The 21,127-nt window shown below is 48.8% G+C and overlaps 1 non-coding gene and 1 pseudogene across 1 annotated transcript; both read left to right on the top strand.

The window, feature by feature from the left end:
- Positions 1-6,750: 6,750 nt before the first annotated feature.
- On the top strand, positions 6,751-6,941 carry LOC142313631 (U2 spliceosomal RNA). The gene has a single exon (XR_012754617.1). It is a non-coding gene; the product is annotated as a U2 spliceosomal RNA (small nuclear RNA).
- A 9,360-nt stretch (positions 6,942-16,301) lies between these two features.
- On the top strand, positions 16,302-16,502 carry LOC142313450 (U2 spliceosomal RNA; annotated as a pseudogene).
- Positions 16,503-21,127: the final 4,625 nt, after the last annotated feature.

Below are 21,127 nucleotides of genomic sequence, written 5' to 3'. Positions count from 1 at the left end.
ATAACAACTTCCTCATTTTCCCTTGCAGTTAAGTCAGAGAAAAATAAAACACAGAACTTCTGCTTTTCTCCTAGAGCAGACAAAAACCACATTACATTTCATGTGATTTACAATTTATACAGACAGCTTAAGGTGAACCTGACCACCTTGGTGTGGGATCTCTTAGGACGGCTTATCTCATGCGAGATGGCGGTCATTAGGTGTCTAGACTGGGACAGCCCAACCCCCCCCTTCGAAATGCAAGTACACGCATGAGGTTTGCAAGGTGAGATTATACAAATTTTCTCACCTGCGTTTGGAGTGTGCACCTCCACCTCTCGCGTAATTGCCTTTCGACTGAAGGTGTCAGCACGGCCGTCCGCCATCCAGAGCTCCGTCCTAAGGTTCGTTGGGCGCCAAATGATAAGGCCGTAATTTAGGTTGATGCAATCTAGTCATGCATCCCTCTTAAACTGTCTGCAGTCCAAATTATGAGTCACTCGTGGTAGCATGCATACCACCTTTCACACACACCAGAGACGTGCTCAGATATGAATAGAAAGTAAGACTGATTTATTTCCGGAAGTTGTACAAATATATATAACCTTATTGGCTAGGTGCCAAGAATACGTAACACGTCTCCTATTGGATAAAGTAGAACAGCTTATTCTGTGATATACAATTTACTGTAATGTGCTTGGTTCCTCATTTATATTAAGCAATGTCAGCATGATTCACTGGTCACAAGGATAGCCCAGACTGTCTGAGTTTGATGTCCAAATACAGAACTAGGTGGGGTACACAGTCTGAAACAGCATCTTAAATCTTGTTCTTCATGGATATCTCCAATGATAATTCTTATATACTTATATACTCATAATCGCATCCCTAACAACATCCCAGAATCCCGGTTCCGATGCCCATTACGTCACACGATCCTAGAGTGGAGGATTGGGCGACTGAGGCCCGGGAGATCTGGGATAACACCCAAGAGGCCCTTAAGAGGGCTAAAGACCGGATGGTGACAACGGCTGATGAGCGCCGCCGCCCTGCACCATCCTTCGCCCCTGGTGACCTAGTGTGGCTGTCCTCTAAGAATGTTAACCTACGGGTACAGGCAGCCAAGTTCGCCCCTAGGTACCTGGGTCCGTTTAAAGTGCTAGAGCAGGTGAACCCGGTGGCATACCGACTCCAGCTCCCTCCACGCTGGGCTATAGCCAACACCTTTCACGTGTCCCTCCTGAAACCCGTACGACTTAATAAGTTCTCGGGGTCCCTGACGCCTCAAACTGACTCCCCGCCCGATGACTCTGAGGTGGCGAAGCTTGTGGAGACAAAAGTCATACGGGGCAGGAGGTACTACCTCATGGAGTGGGTCGGCCGTGGTCCGGAGCATAGATCCTGGGAATTGGAGGATCATATCCACGCCCCGGGTTTGATAGCGGCCTTCGAGCACGGGCAGGGGGGGGGGGGGCCTAGACGGGGGGGTAATGTTACACCTCGTGGCTCTCCTGTGGCAAGGAATGAGACAGTCTCCTTGCCTGCCACGAGCGCTCCTGCTCAGCAGCGCCGAAGGTCTGCCAGACTGCGCAGAGTGCAGGAGAAACCTCCTCAGAGAGGCAGCACAAGGGTGACACCTAGTGGTACTCCTGTTGCAAGAAATGAGGCGGTCTCCCATTCCTTGCCTGCCGCAGCTCCTCCTGCTCAGCAGCCTCGAAGGTCTGTGAGGTTGCGCAATGTGCAGAGGTTTGCTGCTCAGGGAAGCAGTGAGACTCCCGTTATCTCTACACATTGTGAGACTGAGGATCCCGCCTCTATTTCCCAGAGGCAGGAGGGTGAGCATGTGCTATGCTTGGTGGATCCTGATTCGCCCACTGACGTCACACGGCTTGATGACAAGGCTGGTGACGTGGTGAATCCTGACTGGCCAGGCTGGGATGTCGTGGATCCTGATTGGGTCAAGTCCGTCATCTCCGCCTCGCGCCCGCCCTTGGCTGGAGCTACACCTCCTTAAAAGCTCCTCCTGCCATCATGGCGGCGCGCGACCGTCCTTCTATGTTTGGATGTCTGGCAGCGTGCTGCCACGCCACTGCTCAGGCATTATCTTCTTCTGTGGGCTTGGCCCTTGCTGCTTAGGCAGCACCTGGTTTGCAGGCCGTGTCCCTGCCTTGCTGCTCCGGCAGTAGCTCCTTCTACAGGCCGTGTTCCTGTCCCAGGTGAGCTCCTCGAGTCTCCACCGGACTCACCTGGTTATTGAAAGCACACGTGCGTGGGCACCTCTGTGCTACCCTCGTGCCATATTCTCGTGACTTCCACTGGCACACGTGCGTGGGCACCTCTGTGCTTCCCCGTGCAACAGGTACACCGAGCCGTGTGATCCCTGCCATACAACCCACACGGGTTAGGGCAGACCGGTGTACATAGATCGTCTGTGACATTCCAGACGATCGCTAGCAGCAACCCGCTCACTCTTCACCCACCATAGCAGCGGTCCCTTACACCGCACAGTGGACCTTGACCGGCGGAAGCTGTCCATTCCCCATCTTGGCACGCTTCCCCGGGTCCCCCTCGTAACAGTAGGGTCTCCAACTTCTTCCACCCGAAGTGTCCTGCTTTATCATGGTAAGCTGCTAGGACCATTGGAGCATCCCTCTGTGGGACCACTATCTGCCAGACGAGTTCATTCGTTCGCCAGTTGACATATCTCTTGCATAGCTTGCCTTGGTAGGTGAACAGTCGTCCCCTCTCCTTCCACAGCTGCTGGGCTTCTTCTGGAGCATCTGGGCCAAGATGGGTCTCAGCTTGTGCTAGCTTTTCTTTGACCAATCGCACGGCTGGGTCACCGTTCTGTGTCTCTTCCCAATTATGGTGGAGTAATGGGTTGACCGAGACCTCGTGCTGGCTCGAGCGCTTCTCTCCTACAGCATGCTCACACTGGGAAACACCTTGGTGATGGAAAGCCGGTAACTCTATCTTCTTCGAGTTCATCCAGGTCTTCTCCAGACTCGGGTAAGTGAGGCATTCTGGACAGCGCATCAGCATTGTTATTCTTCTTGCCAGCCCGGTACTTGATGGTGAAGTCAAAGTTAGACAGCCGAGCCATCGATCGCTGCTCCAACGCATCTAGCTTGGCTGTTGCCAGATGTGTCAACGGATTGTTGTCCGTGAAGATGGTGAACTTGGCCGACGCCAGATAGTGCTTGAAGCGTTCAGTCACTGCCCAAACAATAGCGAGGAACTCCAGCTTGAAGGAACTGTAGTTTTCTGGATTCCTTTCTGTGGGACGAAGCTTCCTGCTGGCGTAAGCTATCACCTTCTCTCTGCCTCCCTGCACCTGGGACAGAACTGCTCCCAGGCCCACGTTGCTGGCGTCTGTGTACAGTACAAACGGCTGGCTGTAGTCAGGGTAGGCCAGAATTTCTTTTCTCGTGAGAGCCCCTTTCAGCCGGACAAAAGACGTTTCTATTTGGCTGTTCCATTCAAATGGAGGGCTTTGCTTCTTAGCCTTCTTTGGCTGGCCCACCAGGAGATCTTGAAGAGGCGCTGCTATCTTGGTGAAACCATCAATGAACCTTCGGTAGTAGCCCACCAGCCCAAGGAACTGCCGCACCTCCTTTACCGTGGTGGGTCTCGGCCAGTCCTTGATTACTGTGACTTTCTCTGGATCAGGTGCCACACCTTCTGCGCTGACCACATGACCCAAGTACTGTACCTTTGGCTTCAAGAGGTGACATTTGGACGGCTTTATCTTCAGGCCATACTTCGACAGGGACTCGAACACTTCTGCTAAGTGCCTCAGGTGGTCTTCATAAGTCTTGGAGTAGACTATGACGTCATCCAGGTACAACAGCACGGTTTCAAAGTTGTGATGGCCCAAGCAGCACTCCATCAATCTCTGAAATGTCCCTGGGGCGTTGCAGAGCCCGAATGGCATACAGTTGAACTCGCAGAGGCCCATTGGTGTCGTGAATGCAGTCTTCTCCTTGTCCGCCTCTGCCACGGGAACCTGCCAATACCCACTGGTGAGATCCAAGGTGGAGAAATAGTTAGCTGACTTTAAGGCTGTTAGTGACTCCTCTATTCTGGGTAGTGGATAAGCATCTTTATGTGTAATGCGGTTAATTTGTCTGTAATCTACGCACATTCTCATTGTACCATCTTTTTTCTTTACGAGCACTAGTGGAGCTGCCCAGGGGCTACAACTATCTCTGATAACCCCAGCCTCCTTCATTTCCCGTAACATTTCTTTGGCACGCTGATACTGTGCTGGGGGTACAGGGCGGTATCTCTCTTTAATGGGATGATTATCACCCGTGGGGATTTGATGTTTAACCCCTTTTACCTGCCCAAAATCTAGGGGGTGTTTGCTGAAGACCCGCTCGTACTGCTGTACCACCCGGTAAACCCCATGCTTTTGGTGTGAGGGGTGGAGCCGGTGCCCACATGTAATTTTTGGCACCAGTCTTCCAGCTGTCCCTTGGAGCCATTGTCTTCCGCCTGGTCGGACGGGATCAAGGGTTCCACTGCTTTGATGGTATTGTTACTGACAGTGTACAGTTTCTGCAGGCGCACAGTACCCGGTGGGACCGGGCACGAAATCCTGTTCGTGACGCCAAAGTTGACTCGCCCATCCCAGGGCTACGGGACACCCGGTGCCGGGCCGGACTAGTCCGGAGGTAGTCAGTGGTGGCGGGGCCCGACTCCGTGGCCCTGATGGGTGTCAGTTAAATATGGCTGGTGACTTGGGGCTTGTGTGCGTGACGCCACCTGTGGTATGCGGCTATTAAGCCGCCGCTGCTGTGTAAGGCCTCCGGGGTGATGATATGGCAGCAATGGTGGTACTGCTCCCCACAGGTGGAGCGGTGCCCCGGGGACACTGTTGGTGCTCGTGAGAGTCTATGGTGTTGTGTGGATAACACGGTGCAGGGCCAACAGGCAATGAAAGAAACAGGCATAAACAACAGTCTCTTTACCTTCTCCTCTTTTACTTCACAAACGGTTAGTCCTGGGAGACCGTTACAGGTGGTAGAGGGCTCCGGCCGGCCTGGAAGTAACTGAGATGTCGTTTTGGCCAGCTGAGTATGAGGCCTACTCCTGTTCCTTTTCTTACTGTGCTAGGACCCTGCTCTCTGGGTTTAGCAATGGCCCTCTTTCTGCTGGGACCGGTGGTACGTCCCTTTTCCTCTGTGGCAGGCTGCACAGACCCTCTCTGGTGCTTCTCTGCTGGAGTCCACACCGGGCCCTGATGATGCAGCTGAACCTTCGGGCTGTTTATGGGCCAGGTGCTTGCAGCTCTCCTGCCCTTCGGATTCGGCTACCAGGGAGTATTTTAAGCCCTGGTGGCCACAGACTCCGATGTCCGAGTCTCTTCTGTGCCTCTCTGCTCCTTCTGTTTCACTGGGCCAAGCTGCCTCAGCTCTAGACCCCAGTTCCACAGGACAGCACTACTCGGCGTCTGCTTGCTCTGACTTCTCTCTACAGATTGAACACTAACCCCTCCCTCAGGTCAGGCTTAAGGAATGCTCCCTGGAATTCCAGGTTCAGAGCTCCCCCTGCTGGCCTGAGGGAGGAACTGCATTGGATGTTAAACTTACTGGCCAATAGACCTCCCAATTACCTCCAGGCTCAGCATTAACCCTTTGGAGGGGCATTGCTGTTGTGGCGACCAGGTCCTGGGGCGCCACATGAACAGCACACGTGAGCTTCAAATCTCTGCAAAAGGAGTCCGTAATGAAAAAAAAAAAAAGCCGATTCCATGCGCTCTGAGTACAGCCCCTCCCATAGACAGAGCGGGGGCTGCATGCAGAGCGCAGGAAAGAAGTGACATGTCACTTCTTAGAACGCGCGCTTCGAGCAGAAGCCGAAGCGCTGCGCTATAATACGCCACGTGCGCACGTCTCCTGCATAATCTTCATAGATTATGCTGGGGACGCAGGACGCATGCAGTTATGCTGCGGTGCAGATCGCAGCGTAACTGCATGCAAATACGCAAAGTGCGCACATAGCCTAATACTTTGTTTTTCCTTGCGTTTTGCAGCCGCGATTTCAACAGTAAAACATGGGTCTGCACTCGCACAAGTGCAAAACTATGGGGCAGTATCCATCTGCGATTGATTTCTCATGCCATGTTGGCATGAGAAATGAATCGCAGCATGCTGAGTTTGGCAGCGAGTCTCGGCTCACATGAACCCATACAAGACAGTGGGTGCATGTGAAATGTCATCCAACCGCAGTGTGATGTACGCAGAGACAGGCTGCGGAGGAGAGGGAGAAAGTGCTCCTCCCTCTCCTCCGCAGCTCTGATCCGATCGCAAGATCAGTGGCAGTCGCATGACCCTCAGCTCACACTCGCAGCAGAGGATCATTAGCACATCGCTTCAGATAGCTATGCGCAAGTGGAACTGTGCCCTTATAGTCCTTCAGTTTCTAATATCCCCCCTAATCCCTATACCTAGCAATGAACTAGTCATTAGGGCTGAGTGGATCCGAACTGTAAAAGTCCGGATATGTGCGGTTTGAAAGATTTCCAGGTGCAAGATCCGGATCCGGCACTGGGGAAAATAATTGAAAAATAAAGAAAAACAGAAATAAATCAGCATTTCATACTTACCGAGGCTCAATGTCATGGCGGCACACTGCTTCTGGGTCACGCATTCACTTCTTGTACTGTGCATCGTAAACACACAGCTTTCCGTGTTTTCCCCGCCCACCGGCTGTCCTCTCATCTGTGTGCCACCAGGGTGCCTCCCAAGGCCGAAACCAATTCGGGTTATCGCTTCTTGGCCTTTTGGCTAAGATCAAGTGTAGTATCTGTTCTTATCAGTTTAATATCTGATACGTCCCCTATCTGGGTACCATATATTAAATGAATTTTTAGAACAGGGAGATGGAAAAAGAGCTTGCTCTGTCCACTCCACGCATTGACCTGGTATTGCAGTACCTCCAGGACCGGTGCACCCCTTCTTAACCCAGTTTCCAAAAGCAGAACTCAATTCACCTGATCAATATTAACCCGATTAATGAATTGAAAGAAAGCAAACCACTTCATATGCTCAATTTGGCCCATTCACTTTTCCCCTTTTTTATCTTTTACACTTTTTACTTGCTTAATTCAACCAAAAGCTGCGCCGAATAGCAAACACACCTGCAGTTTCTTGTTCTCAATCAAAATCTACAGCATTTGCAATTGAATGGAATAGATCCCTTTTGGACAACGTGGATTCAGCTTCTGCTGCAGTGACCACAGGTGTGAGAAGATCTAGAATTGGCATCTGGTGCTATCTCTCCGCTTCCACTCCAATTAAAGTTACCTGTTTATTCCTACCATGCATTGTTTTTTGGTGTTTTCTTTGAGCAATGATGATCTTTTTCCTGATCTGTTGGCTCACTCTCCTGGAGGAAGAGTTTGCTTGCTCTTGGACTTTCAAAAAGAGAGGTCATGATAGACATTTAGCTTCTGAGCCCAATTGGGGACAGTCATGGGTGATGAATGTGTTGCAACCTGCTGCGAAGCCTGATACTGCAACATAAGTAACGTCAAATACTAAGAATGGGCGGCCTATGAAAGAATTAGTACTTTCATTAAGCATACTTAAACGGCTAATTGGGAAAAGACAAACTGTAAAAAGCCCTCTCAGAAAGCCCCTCTCTAACCTTTGTTAGTAAGCTTTTCTGTAGTCTGCCTGTTGTTGATTTATTTTCCGTTTGAACAGTGCACAACATGAAGAGACGGAACACTGGCGTCACAATGCCCCCCGCTGACATCACAATAGCGCTGCTGCCTAGAAAGCCAGTTGCGCAGCAGAAGTTGGTCTTTGGGTGGGATGGTGGGCTAGGGGAAGGAGGGGGCAAACACTTTTCTTCCCGGGTGGTAGGGGGATGACAGGGGAAGGGATGCGGGTGGTGGGACGGGTACAGAGGGCAGGGATTGGGGGCTGGGAGGGGAAGGGAAAAGATTAGGGTTTGGGGATGGTGGAAGGGTTTTCTACGGGTAAGGATGGCAGAGGGTGGCAGTGACGGAAAGTCAGGCAGCCTGTCCTGTCTTGTCTGTCTTTTTGTATCATGAATTGGAAAGACCGCAAGGGGGAGGGGAGGTGCTTGTGCCCAAAAGGAGGAGTTATTCAGATTCATTGCAGTGGGCGACTGCAAAATACACCATTCTTCTTGTTTTTGCTCTGCAAAACAGCCTTTTCAACGGTTGGCTTGGGTGACAAAATGTCTTCTGTAGGCGTGGGTTTGTCTCCCTCTCCCTAAGATGTGTCCGGCATAGGCCAGGGTGCCACCCAAGGCCGAAACCAATTCGGGTTATCGCTTCTCGGCCTTTTGGCTAAGATCAAGTGTAGTTTCGCAGGACGCTACCTTGGTCGGTGCTGGAAGGTGCCTGGGATTGCACGACTGCCGGCCTCGGGGGAGTGTGTGTGCCTTCTGGTGACACATAGCCCTCTAGTGCCTAGATGGTTCCCAGGCAACGGGAGGCAATCACCTTTGTTATTTTGAAGTCCTGCCGTAAAAAAAAAAAAAAATCTGTTCTTATCAGTAGAGATGAGCGAACCAGTCCTGGTTCGGCTCGAGTTCGGTTCGTCGAACGGAGGTCTCGTTCGAGTTCATTTCGTCGAACGTTCGATGAACCGAACTCGAACCGCATAGGCAATGCATAGGCAGGCAATCACAAACACATAAAAACACCTAGAAAACACCCTCAAAGGTGTCCAAAAGGTGACAAACAACTCACAACACAAACACATGGGAAAGTGACAAGGACATATACTCATGCGAAAACAAAAGAGCTGGACAAGGAAAAAGAGGAGGAGACACAGATATAGGCATGGCACGCCCTTCTAAAATCATGTAAAACAACGCAAGGTGACTCCAAGCGGAGTCTCCTTTTTTCCAAAAATTGGGCCACACACACACCCACCCCTTCAGTGGCAGCACTTGTGCCCCAGTGGTACACTTCACAGCTAGATTTGCATCAAGCACATTCAAAAATACGCCATACTTAACCGTTCCCAGGATGACCCCGGGGTAGGTAGCAAAGTCTTTGCTGAACAATGACTTGTTCATCTTGGCTCCTTTTTAAAAACACGCCAAGCAAGGGTTACTCCAAGCGGAGTCTCCCTTTTTTCCAAAAATTGGGCCCCACACACACCCACCCCTTCAGTGGCAGCAGTTGTGCCCCAGTTGTACACTTCACAGCTAGATTTGCATCAAGCACATTCAAAAATACGCCATTCTTAACCGTCCCCAGAATGACACGGGGGTAGGTAGCAAAGTCTTTGCTGAACCATGACTTGTTCATCTTGGCTCCTTTTAAAAAACACGGCAAGCAAGGGTTACTCCAAGCGGAGTCTCCCTTTTTTCCAAAAATTGGGCCCCACACACACCCATCCCTTCAGTGGCAGCACTTGTGCCCCAGTTGTATACTTCACAGGTAGATTTGCATCAAGCACATTCAAAAATACGCCATCCTTAACCGTCCCCAGAATGACACCGGGGTAGGTAGTTAAGTCTTTCCTGATCCCAGCTCTGTTCATCTTGGATCATTTTTAAAAACACTGTAAGCAAGGGTTACTCCAAGCGGAGTCTCCCTTTTTTCCAAAAATTGGGCCCCACACACACCCACCCCTTCAGTGTCAGCAGTTGTGCCCCAGTTGTACACTTCACAGCTAGATCTGCATCAAGCACATTCAAAAATACGCCATCCTTAACCGTCCCCAGGATGACACCGGGGTAGGTAGCTAAGTCTTTCCTGATCCCAGCTCTGTTCATCTTGGCTCCTTTTTAAAAACACTGTAAGCAATGGTTACTCCAAGCGGAGTCTCCCTTTTTTCCAAAAATTGGGCCCCACACACACCCACCCATTCAGTGTCAGCAGTTGTGCCCCAGTTGTACACTTCACAGCTAGATTTGCATCAAGCACATTCAAAAATACGCCATTCTTAACCGTCCCCAGGATGACACCGGGGTAGGTAGCAAAGTCTTTGTTGAACCATGACTTGTTCATCTTGGCTCCTTTTAAAAAACACGGCAAGCAAGGGTTACTCCAAGCGGAGTCTCCCTTTTTTCCAAAAATTGGGCCCCACACACACCCACCCCTTCAGTGGCAGCAGTTGTGCCCCAGTTGTACACTTCACAGCTAGATTTGCATCAAGCACATTCAAAAATACGCCATTCTTAACCGTCCCCAGGATGACACCGGGGTAGGTAGCAAAGTCTTTGCTGAACCATGACTTGTTCATCTTGGCTCCTTTTAAAAAACACGGCAAGCAAGGGTTACTCCAAGCGGAGTCTCCCTTTTTTCCAAAAATTGGGCCCCACAGACACCCCATCAGTGGCAGCACTTGTGCCCTAGTTGCAAACAGGATGTTTTGATTTGCATCAAGCACATTCCAAATCCACAAGCATTTACTCTCCCCAGGATGACACAGGGGTAGTAAATTCCTTGTGGATCCATGACTTGTTCATTTTGATGAACGTTAGTCTGTCCACATTGTCACTGGACAGACGCGTGCGCTTATCTGTCAGCACACACCCAGCAGCACTGAAGACACGTTCAGAGACAACGCTGGCAGCTGGACATGACAAAATCTCCAATGCGTAAGTTGAGAGCTCTGGCCATTTTTCAAGATTTGAAGCCCAAAATGAGCAAGGCTCCAATTGCAAAGTCATGGCATCAATGTTCATTTGGAGATACTCCTGTATCATCCTCTCCAGCCGTTGACTATGTGTCAGACTTGTTGTCTCTGGTGGCCTTGCAAAGGACGGTCTAAAAAATTATGAAAAGATTCCATAAAATTGCTGTTACCAGCACCAGATACGGTGCTACTGGTACGGGTAGACTGTTGAAGATGACGAGACCGTCCCATGTTTGTCAAGTTACAACTGGGAGATTCACTCCCTGCACCTGCACGGTTGTTTGGTGGAAAAGCCGAGCTAAGATCGAGTAACAGCTTCTGCTGATACTCCTGCATACGTGCGTCCCTTTCTATGGCTGGAATTATGTCACAAAATTTGGACTTGTACCGGGGATCTAATAGTGTAGCAAGCCAGTAGTCATCATCACTTCTAATTTTGACAATACGAGGGTCATGTTGGAGGTAGTGCAGCAAGAAGGCGATCATGTGTCTTGCGCAGCCATGCGGACCAAGTCCACGCAGTGTTTGTGGCATAGAGGTGCTAACCGTTCTTTCTTCCTCTGACATCTCCCCCCAACCTCTTTCAACAGAAATTTGACCAAGGTCTCCCTCATCCGCTGAGTCTACCATGTCCATGGACAGTTCGTCCTCCATTTCTTCATGTTCTCTTGCACCTTCCTCAACATTTCGCCTGCTACCATGCGCCCTTGTTGATCCCTGTCCCCCATGGTCCCATGCCTGCCGCGTTGGTGATGATGAACGTCTGGACCTTGGTGATGTTGTTGTGTCTTGCGCATATGAATCCTCCTGTAGTTCCTCCCCTTCCTGTTGTCTCACCCCCTGACTCCGAATAGTGTTTAGCGTGTGCTCCAGCATGTAAATGACTGGAATTGTCATGCTGATAATGGCATTGTCAGCGCTAAACATATTCGTCGCCATGTCGAAACTGTGCAGAAGGGTGCATAGGTCCTGGATCTGAGACCACTCCATCAGGGTGATCTGCCCCACCTCTGCATCTCGTTGGCCCAGGCTATACGTCATGACGTATTGCACCAGGGCTCGGCGGTGCTGCCACAGTCGCTGTAACATGTGGAGAGTTGAATTCCAGCGTGTCGCCACATCGCATTTCAGGCGATGAACCGGCAGGCCGAAAGACTTCTGGAGCGATGCAAGTCGCTCAGCTGTGGCGGTTGAACGGCAGAAGTGAGCAGACAGTTTTCGTGCCCTGGTCAGAAGGCCATCTAGGCCGGGATAGTGTGTTAAAAATTGCTGGACAACAAGGTTCAACACGTGAGCCATACAAGGCACGTGTGTCACCTTGCCCAGGCGAAGGGCCGCACCCAGGTTTGCAGCATTGTCGCACACGGCCTTACCAGGCTGCAGGTTGAGTGGAGACAACCATTTATTAAACTCGGACCGCAAAGCTGACCACAACTCCTCAGCTGTGTGACTCCTATTCCCAAGACATGTCAAGCTAAAGACCGCCTGATGCCGTTGCGCTCTGCTGCCAGCATAGTAATGAGGGGTGCGTGATTCCTTCTGCGCAGTGAGAACGCTGGTGGCCTGACCAGGCAGGCTTGGGGCGGAGGTGGAGGACCCAGATGAGGTGGAGGAGGCAGAAGCAGTGACGGAACTTGGACAGACAGAGGATTGACACACAAGTCGTGGGGACGGTAAGACTTGTGCAGCAGACCCTTCACCATCTATCACCATAGTTACCCAGTGCCCAGTCAGTGACATGTAACGTCCCTGTCCATGCTTACTGGTCCAAGTATCGGTGGTGAAATGCACCCGTTGACACACAGAGTTTCTCAAGGAAACGGTGATGTTGCGTGCGACATGCTGGTGTAGCGCAGGCACACCTTTCTTAGAGAAGTAGTGGCGACTGGGCATCTGGTACTGGGGCACAGCGACAGACATAAGGTCTCTAAAATCCTGTGTGTCCACCAGGCGGAAAGGCAGCATTTCGGTAGCCAAGAGCTTACAGAGGGATAAAGTCAACCTCTTAGCTTTGTCATGGGTCACGGGAAATGGCCTTTTATTTGTCCACATCTGAGGGACAGAGATCTGGCTGCTGTGTGTAGACGGTGTTGAGTAGGGTGTCCCTGGAAAAATGCAGCTTTGTGAGGAAAGTGCAGGCGTAGACATGATGTCGCCTTCATCCAACATTGGTGCTATCGATGTCTGAGAGAGCTGTACACACGTACTTGTTTCCCCTTCCAAACCAACTGACGACCTACCAAGCAAACTGCCTGTTGCGGTTACAGTGATGGAAGTTGTGCGTGGAAAACCAGGTGTGACAGCTGTCCCCACAGCCCTAGAAGATGAAGAGCGCGCGGATGCACTAGAAGGGGCAGGCGGTGGATGGTTCGCTCCGCTAGGCCGCATTGCAGCACGGTGAGCTTCCCACCGGGACTTATGATATTTATTCATGTGACGATTCATGGAAGAAGTTGTCAAACTGCTGAGGTTTTGCCCTCTTCTAACAGAATCATGACAAATTTTACAGATCACATAATTTGGGCGATCTTTTGCTATGTCAAAAAAGGACCATGCTAGGCAAGGCTTAGAGGGCATGCGACCTGCTGATCCACCCCGACTAGTGCTCAGAGGCACAGTGGTGGCTGAGGATGCAGTTGTAGACGTGCTACCAGTACTCCTACTCTGTCCAGGAAGGCGCAAGGTAGCTTCATCGTCAGTTGCATCCTCCTCCACCGTCTCTGTTGACCTCCTCGAGGGCCTGACTGTGGGTTGACAGTAGGTGGGATCTAGAACTTCCTCATCAATTGTTGTGTTTGCACTCCCCTCACCCTCAGACCGAGCCTCTTCTTGGGAGACATTTTTCAGACCTTCTGTATTGAGGTCTTGCTAAGTTGGTGAGATAAATCCAATTATTTATGTGCGGTGTTATTTGGGCCACTGTCAAGAGGGGCCAAACTATTTTTAATTTATGTTGTTTGTGATTCTGACCACGATTTTAGTGATTGAAGTAAAAGTTAAATTTTAATAATTTTTTCAGCAGTGATATGCTGCATCGTAATTTTGCTGTCTGAAATTGACAGTAGGTGGGATCTAGAACTTCCTCATCAATTGTTGTGTTTGCACTCCCCTCACCCTCAGACCGAGCCTCTTCTTGCCCTGACCGAAAATTTAAGTTGTCATCTCAATCTGGTATCTGCGTCTCATCGTCATCAGTATGTTCCTCATTGTCTATAACAACAGGTGTTATAGTTTGTGAAAAAGGGTCAACATTATGCTCAGAAACTTGGTCCTCATGGCCTGAATCAGAGTCACAAAGGTTCTGGGCATCACTGCAGACCATTTCCTGGTCTGTACTCACTGTAGCTTGGGAGCAGACCTCTGATTCCCAGGCTATAGTGTGACTGAACAGCTCTGCAGACTCAGCCATCTCAGTTCCACCATACTGTGCAGGGCGGATGGAGACTTCAGAGCTGGGAGAAAGCAAGTTTGATTGGGATGACAACTCAGAGGACTGGTGTTTTTTGGATGCGGTAGTTGAGGTGGCGGAGAGGGCACTTGTTGGACCACTTGAGATCCATTCAAGCATTTTCCTTTTTTGGCCATCATCTACCTTTGTTCCAGTTGTTCGTGTCCGTAAAAAAGGGAGCACATCGGATTGTCCACGGTAAGTAGTAGACATCTTACTTTTGCTGGAAGATGGTCTATCTTCAGCAGATGTTAATGGAGCTTTGCCACCTTCCCCACGGACAAACCCTTTTTTTCCTTTTCCAACACGCCTCTTCCCCTTTCCACCAGCATCTGTCATTTTGCCACTCATTTTGATTGCGACAAGATTGTGCACTTAAAATGTGGTAGTAAAAATTGAGAGGTGGTGTAGATTGCAGCGGTGGTCTAGCTTTATTAACAGCAGAATAAACAACAATAATTATCCCTGACAATGCAACTACGGCCCTTAAACTGGCAGCATAGTTTGCTAGTATAATGGCTTAGTAACAATGAGTTTGAGTGTGCAATGCAGGCAGACGTGCTGCAAATATCTTTGCACTAGTGGGACAATACAGAAGTCCAACAGCCACGTTTATGATGCCACTAAGTTCACTCAGTGTTTGCTAGTATAATGGCTTAGTAACAATGAGTTTGAGTGTGCAATGCAGGCAGATGTGCTGCAAATATCTTTGCACTAGTGGGACAATACAGAAGTCCAACAGCCACGTTTAGGATGCCACTAAGTTCACTCAGTGTTTCCTAGTATAATGGCTTAGTAACAATGAGTTTGAGTGTGCAATGCAGGCAGACGCGCTGCAAATATCTTTGCACTAGTGGGACAATACAGAAGTCCAACACCCACGTTTAGGATGCCACTAAGTTCACTCAGTGTTTGCTAGTATAATGGCTTAGTAACAATGAGTTTGAGTGTGCAATGCAGGCAGACGTGCTGCAAATATCTTTGCACTAGTGGGACAATACAGAAGTCCAACAGCCACTTTTATGATGCCACTAAGTTCACTCCGTGTTTGCTAGTATAATGGCTTAGTAACAATGAGTTTGAGTGTGCAATGCAGGCAGACGTGCTGCAAATATCTTTGCACTAGTGGGACAATACAGAAGTCCAACAGCCACTTTTATGATGCCACTAAGTTCACTCAGTGTTTGCTAGTATAATGGCTTAGTAACAATGAGTTTGAGTGTGCAATGCAGGCAGACGTGCTGCAAATATCTTTGCACTAGTGGGACAATACAGAAGTCCAACAGCCACGTTTAGGATGCCACTAAGTTCACTCAGTGTTTGCTAGTATAATGGCTTAGTAACAATGAGTTTGAGTGTGCAATGCAGGCAGACGTGCTGCAAATATCTTTGCACTAGTGGCACAATACAGAAGTCCAACAGCCACGTTTAGGATGCCACTAAGTTCACTCAGTGTTTGCTAGTATAAAGGCTTAGTAACAATGAGTTTGAATGTGCAAAGGGCAGGAGGGTACAGTGGCAGGGTTGTGGGTCTCTGGGTAGAGGAAAGGAAGCCTGCCTTTCTATCCCTCCTAATGGGGAAATGCAGCGAGGAAATCCCTGACCTTAGCTACACAGACGCTGTCATCTTGTGTAGCTGTTAAACTCTGTTTTCACAGACCTGTCACCTATGGCTGTGACCCTGCCGGTATTAGCCCGTAAAAGGACTGTTAGAAAGTGCTATCCCTATTCTGTACAGCGCTGTGTATAGAGCGTACACAGCAGTATCGGAGATAGGCGCTGCGCCAGCGGTGACTGACACCAAGGACGCAGAAGAGATAATGGCGTCCGGACGGGCAGATACTCGTTTTCATAATGCAGGGACATGTGACATGGACATCCTATCACACATGCCGTTGCTTCTCTGGCTAAAAGTACACTTAGCTGTGTGTGTGTCTGGGATTGGCTGACATGCTGGCCCGCCCCACTACACGCGCACGCTTAGGGAAGGAAGACAAGGAAAAAAAAAAAAATGGCGAGCCATTATCCATACAGCAGTGATCTGAATGCGCTGTTCCCGCACACTATACACTGAAATTTCATAATAGTGTGAGTCACAGAGTGACTTACACAATTACAGCGGAAAGCCAGCTAGTAATTAGCTGGTCTTTTTGCTGCTAGAACCGTTCTCGAACGTATCTAGAACTATCGAGCTTTAGCAAAAAGCTGGAGTTCTAGTTCTATCTAGAACAGCCCCCAAAATCACTCGAGCCGCGAACTGGAGAACCTCGAACCGTGAACCGCGCTAAACTCTACTTATCAGTTTAATATCTGATAAGTCCCCTATCTAGGTACCATATATTAAATGGATTTTTAGAACAGGGAGATGGAAAAAGAACTTGCTTTGTCCACTCCACGCATTGACCTGGTATTGCAGTACCTCCAGGACCGGTGCACCCCTTCTTAACCCAGTTTCCAAAAACAGAACTCAATTCACCTGATCAATATTAACCCGATTAATGAATTGAAAGAAAGCAAACCACTTCATATGCACCTCAATTTGGCCCATTCACTTGTGACACTTTCCCCCTTTTTTATCTTTTACACTTTTTACTTGCTTTATTCAACCAAAAACTGCGCCGAATAGCAAACTCATCTCTACTCAACTTGACCAACTCTGCTATGTCCCGTGCAGTTTCTTGTTCTCAATCTTATCTAGAGCATTTGCAATTGAATGGAATAGATCCTTTTTGGACAAAGTGGATTCAGCTGCTGCTGCAGTGACCGCAGGTGTGAGAAGATCTAGAATTGGCATAAGGTGCTATCTGTCAGCTTCCACTCCAATTAAAGTTACCTGTTTATTCCTACCATGCATTGTTTTTTGGTGTTTTCTTTGAGCAATGATGATCCTTTTTCCTGATCTGTTGGCTCACTCTCCTGGAGGAAGAGTTTGCTTGCTCATGGACTTTCAAAAAGAGAGGTCATGATAGACATTTAGCTTCTGAGCCCAACTGGGGACAGGCATGGGTGATGAATGTGTTGCAACCTGCTGCGAAGCCTGATACTGCAACATAAGTAACGTCAAATACGAAGAATGGGCGGCCTATGAAAGAATTAGTACTTTCATTAAGCATACTTAGGCTAGGTTCACACACTGCGTTTTTTTGGCGCTGCGTTTTTTGCGGCAAAAAAAGCACCCGCATCAAAAAAACGCACACGTTTTTGCCGCGATTTGGTGCGTTTTTTGCAGCGTTTTGCTGCGTTTTTGCTCACTGCGTCTTTATGCGTTTTTTATCAGTGAACAAAAAAAAAAGTTTGATGTCATTTCCTTCTTCAATATGTTCTTCATTCTCCATTAGTGTATACAGGAGAGCAGACAGCTGCAGAACTACAAGGCTCAGCATACTCCATCCAATAGTGTATGCAGGAGAGCAGACACCAGCTGCAGAACTACAAGGCTCAGCATGCTCCATCCAGGACTGTATGCTGGAGGGAGAGTCAGGGGGAGCAGACCTACAAGGCTTAGCATCCTCCATCCAATAGTGTATGCAGGAGAGCAGACAGCAGCTGTCGAACTACAAGGCTCAGCATCCTCCATCCAATGGTGTATGCAGGAGAGCAGACAGCAGCTGTCAAACTACAAGGCTCAGCATCCTCCTTCCAGGACTGTATGCAGGATTTCTTTGCCCCCCAAAACAAAAAAAAATGATGTGGGCTTCGCCATATTTTTGTATGCTAGCCGGGTACAGCAGGCAGGTACGGGCTGCCCCCAACCCCCAGCTGCCTATTTGTACCTGGCTGGGAACTAAAAATATAGAGAAGCCCTTTTTTTTTAATTATTTCATGAATTTCATGAAATAATTAAAAAAAAATGAAGTGAGCTTCGCCTAATTTTTGTGTTCAGCCAGGTACAACTAGGCAGCTGGGGATTGGAATCCACAGTGCAGGGTGCCCATGCTTTCTGGGCACCCCCGCTGCGAATTTCAGTCCGCAGCCACCCCAGAAAATGGCGCTTTCATAGAAGCGCCATCTTCTGGTGCTGTATCCAACTCTTCCAGCTGCCCTGGTGACGGTGGCTCGCTGGGTAATAATGGGGTTAGGGATAGCTGTATATTATCAGCTGGCCCTAAGCCCGAAATTCATGGTGTCATGCCAATATTAGGCATGGCCACCATGAATTTCTAGTAAAGATAAAAAAAACCACAACACACAGAAAAATATTTTTATTAGAAATAAAACACAACACAATTAGTGACTCCATCTTTATTGAAATAAAGAACCCCCCTCCGCAGTAATCCTGGGTCAAGGGTCCCACGCCGTCCAATCCGGATCCAATATCATCTGATCGGTTTGCTGGAAGCCGGAGCGGCGGTACCGTGAGAGGAGATGGGAGCCGTAATGGCACCGGGAGTCTGCAGACAGGTGAGTATGACTTTTTTTTTTTTCTACTGTTCACTTTTGATTTCGCAGCTGCCTCCACCTCCCGCCCAGACATGGCGCCGCACGGCAGCAGACATGCAGAGGACTGGAGGTGGAAGCGGCGGTGACGGTACCGGGAGGATTCACGCTTCTGTATTTACTGACAGAAAAAATCCTTGATTTATTTTCCGTTTGAACAGTGCACAACATGAAGAGACGGAACACTGGCGTCACAATGCCCCCCACTGACATCACAATAGCGCTGCAGCCTAGAAAGCCAGTTGCGCAGCAGAAGTTGGTCTTTGGGTGGGATGGTGGGCTAGGGGAAGGAGGGGAAAACACTTTTCTTCCCGGGTGGTAGGGGGATGACAGGGGAAGGGATGCGGGTGGTGGGACGGGTACAGAGGGCAGGGATTGGGGGCTGGGAGGGGAAGGGAAAAGATTAGGGTTTGGGCATGGTGGAAGGGTTTTCTACGGGTAAGGATAGCAAAGGGTGGCAGTGACGGAAAGTCAGACAGCCTGTCTTGTCCTGTCCTGTCTTGTCTGTCTTTTTGTATCATGAATTGGAAAGACCGCAAGGGGGAGGGGAGGTGCTTGTGCCCAAAAGGAGGAGTTATTCAGATTCATTGTAGTGGGTGGCGGTTGCAAAACGCACCATTCTCCTTGTTTTTGCTCTGCAAAACAGCCTTCTCAAGGGTTGGCTTGGGTGACAAAATGTCTTCTGTAGGCGTGGGTTTGTCTCCCTCTCCCTAAGATGTGTCTGGCATAGGCCAGGGTGCCACCCAAGGCCGAATCCAATTCGGGTTATCGCTTCTCGGCCTTTTCTCTAAGATTAAGTGTAGTTTCGGAGGATGCTACCTTTTTTTTTTTTTTTAACTTCGTTTTATTAACAATTTCAAACATGGTACAACTGACATTTGCCATATAAAGATAGCTCCGTATATAGATAGTAATATTTAAATATAACAATAAACAGTCATATAAAGTCCATAATATCTTTAGCACTTAACATAGAACAATGTTCTTATCCATACTACTTATCATTTGCATATATATCTAATTTTATATTGAGCATAAGAACAGCTCTAACTATCAGCATGACCATATTTTGAAAACAAGATAGAAAGAGGAATAGAAAAAGGAAGAAAGAAAGAACAACAGCCACATTGCATTATTATACCTCAATATATCATTGGACAGTGTTTCATATCCCAACATCTGACGGGAACCACCATTATCCGCATAATCTCCCTCAAACCTCCGCAAGTGTGTCTGGAGAAGAATTCCACAAACCCCAGATTTTGTTAAATTTTCCCGGGCACCCCCTATTATAATATACCACCCGCTCATAGACTATGGTTGCATTGACTAGTTTAACCCAGGACCTCACAGTTGGATTCGAATCTCCCATCCACCTCAGAGCTATTAATTTCCTAGCCAGAAACAATGCCTCTCTGAGGAATATTGTCATGTAATGATCCCAGGACTCTTCCTCCACCACCCCAAACAGGCATATCAAAGGGTCACACAAGACAGGAATCGACACAATCGATGTCAGCAGAGATGTCACTCCCCGCCAGTACGAAGATATATTGGGACAGCTCCAAATCATATGTATGAAATTTGCCCCTGAGAGATGACACCTCGGGCACTCCGATGTACGAGAACGGCCCATACTAAATAATCGAGTTGGAGTAAGGTATGCCTGGTGGACAATGTAGCATTGAATCAATTTATTATTAACCGACGGGGATACCGCAGTCGGAGATTCCAATATCTCTTCCCATTCCTCTCCCTGTAGAGAGGGAATTAGAGATTTCCATCTATCCTGGGCTGGCAAGGGGTCCGACTCCACCCCCACTGACAACAGGTAAGTATATATAGCTGAGATGAGGCCTCGAGGTCCTTGTGATTTTAGAATACCTATCATAGGAAGTGATGATATCAATTTCCTCACTCCAATTTTCTGTATGTGGGATTGAATCGCTGTGCGAATCTGCAGGTATCTAAAGAATTGTGATCTTGGAACATTATATTCAATCTGGACTTGTTCAAAGGACTTGAAGGTTGTGGTTCCCGGGACAAAAAGATCACCTAATGCACTGACGCTGTGAGTGGCCCAGAATTGCGCCGAGGGGTGATCTCTCAGAGTATGGAAGTGGCTATTCCCCCATAATGGGAGTTCCGCCACCACCCCTTCGAAGTGTACCACCCTCTTGGCTTGTCGCCAGACTAATCTTGCCAACCTGAGGAGGGGTAATTGCCGTGGTGTTCTCAGTCCATCTGATTCCAGAAAACCCATTAAACAATCAGTCCCAGCCGCGTGTGCCAAGTGACTCTCAGAGTTTGGCAGCTGACATCCAGGCATCCAAGTCTCTAGTGCCCTAAGCTGTCCCGCGAGGTAGTAGAGGAAGAACTCCGGTAAAGCCATCCCTCCCAGTCTTTTGGATCTCTGTAAAATGGATAACCGAAGTTTGGGTCTGGATTTCCCCCATATGAAAGAGGTAGTAAGCGAGTTCAACATTGAGAAGAAGGATTTGGGTACTGATACTGCACTATGTTGTAGTGTATAACTAAGCTTTGGAAGTAATATCATTTTGATTAAATTTATTCTGCCAACCACTGACAGGGGTAGCTTGCTCCACAAGTTATATTTAAGTTTAACGTG

Source organism: Anomaloglossus baeobatrachus, chromosome 5, assembly GCF_048569485.1.
Source record: "Anomaloglossus baeobatrachus isolate aAnoBae1 chromosome 5, aAnoBae1.hap1, whole genome shotgun sequence".
NCBI classification, from domain to species: Eukaryota; Metazoa; Chordata; class Amphibia; order Anura; family Aromobatidae; genus Anomaloglossus; species Anomaloglossus baeobatrachus.
This window is presented reverse-complemented; position numbering and strand designations above follow the sequence as displayed.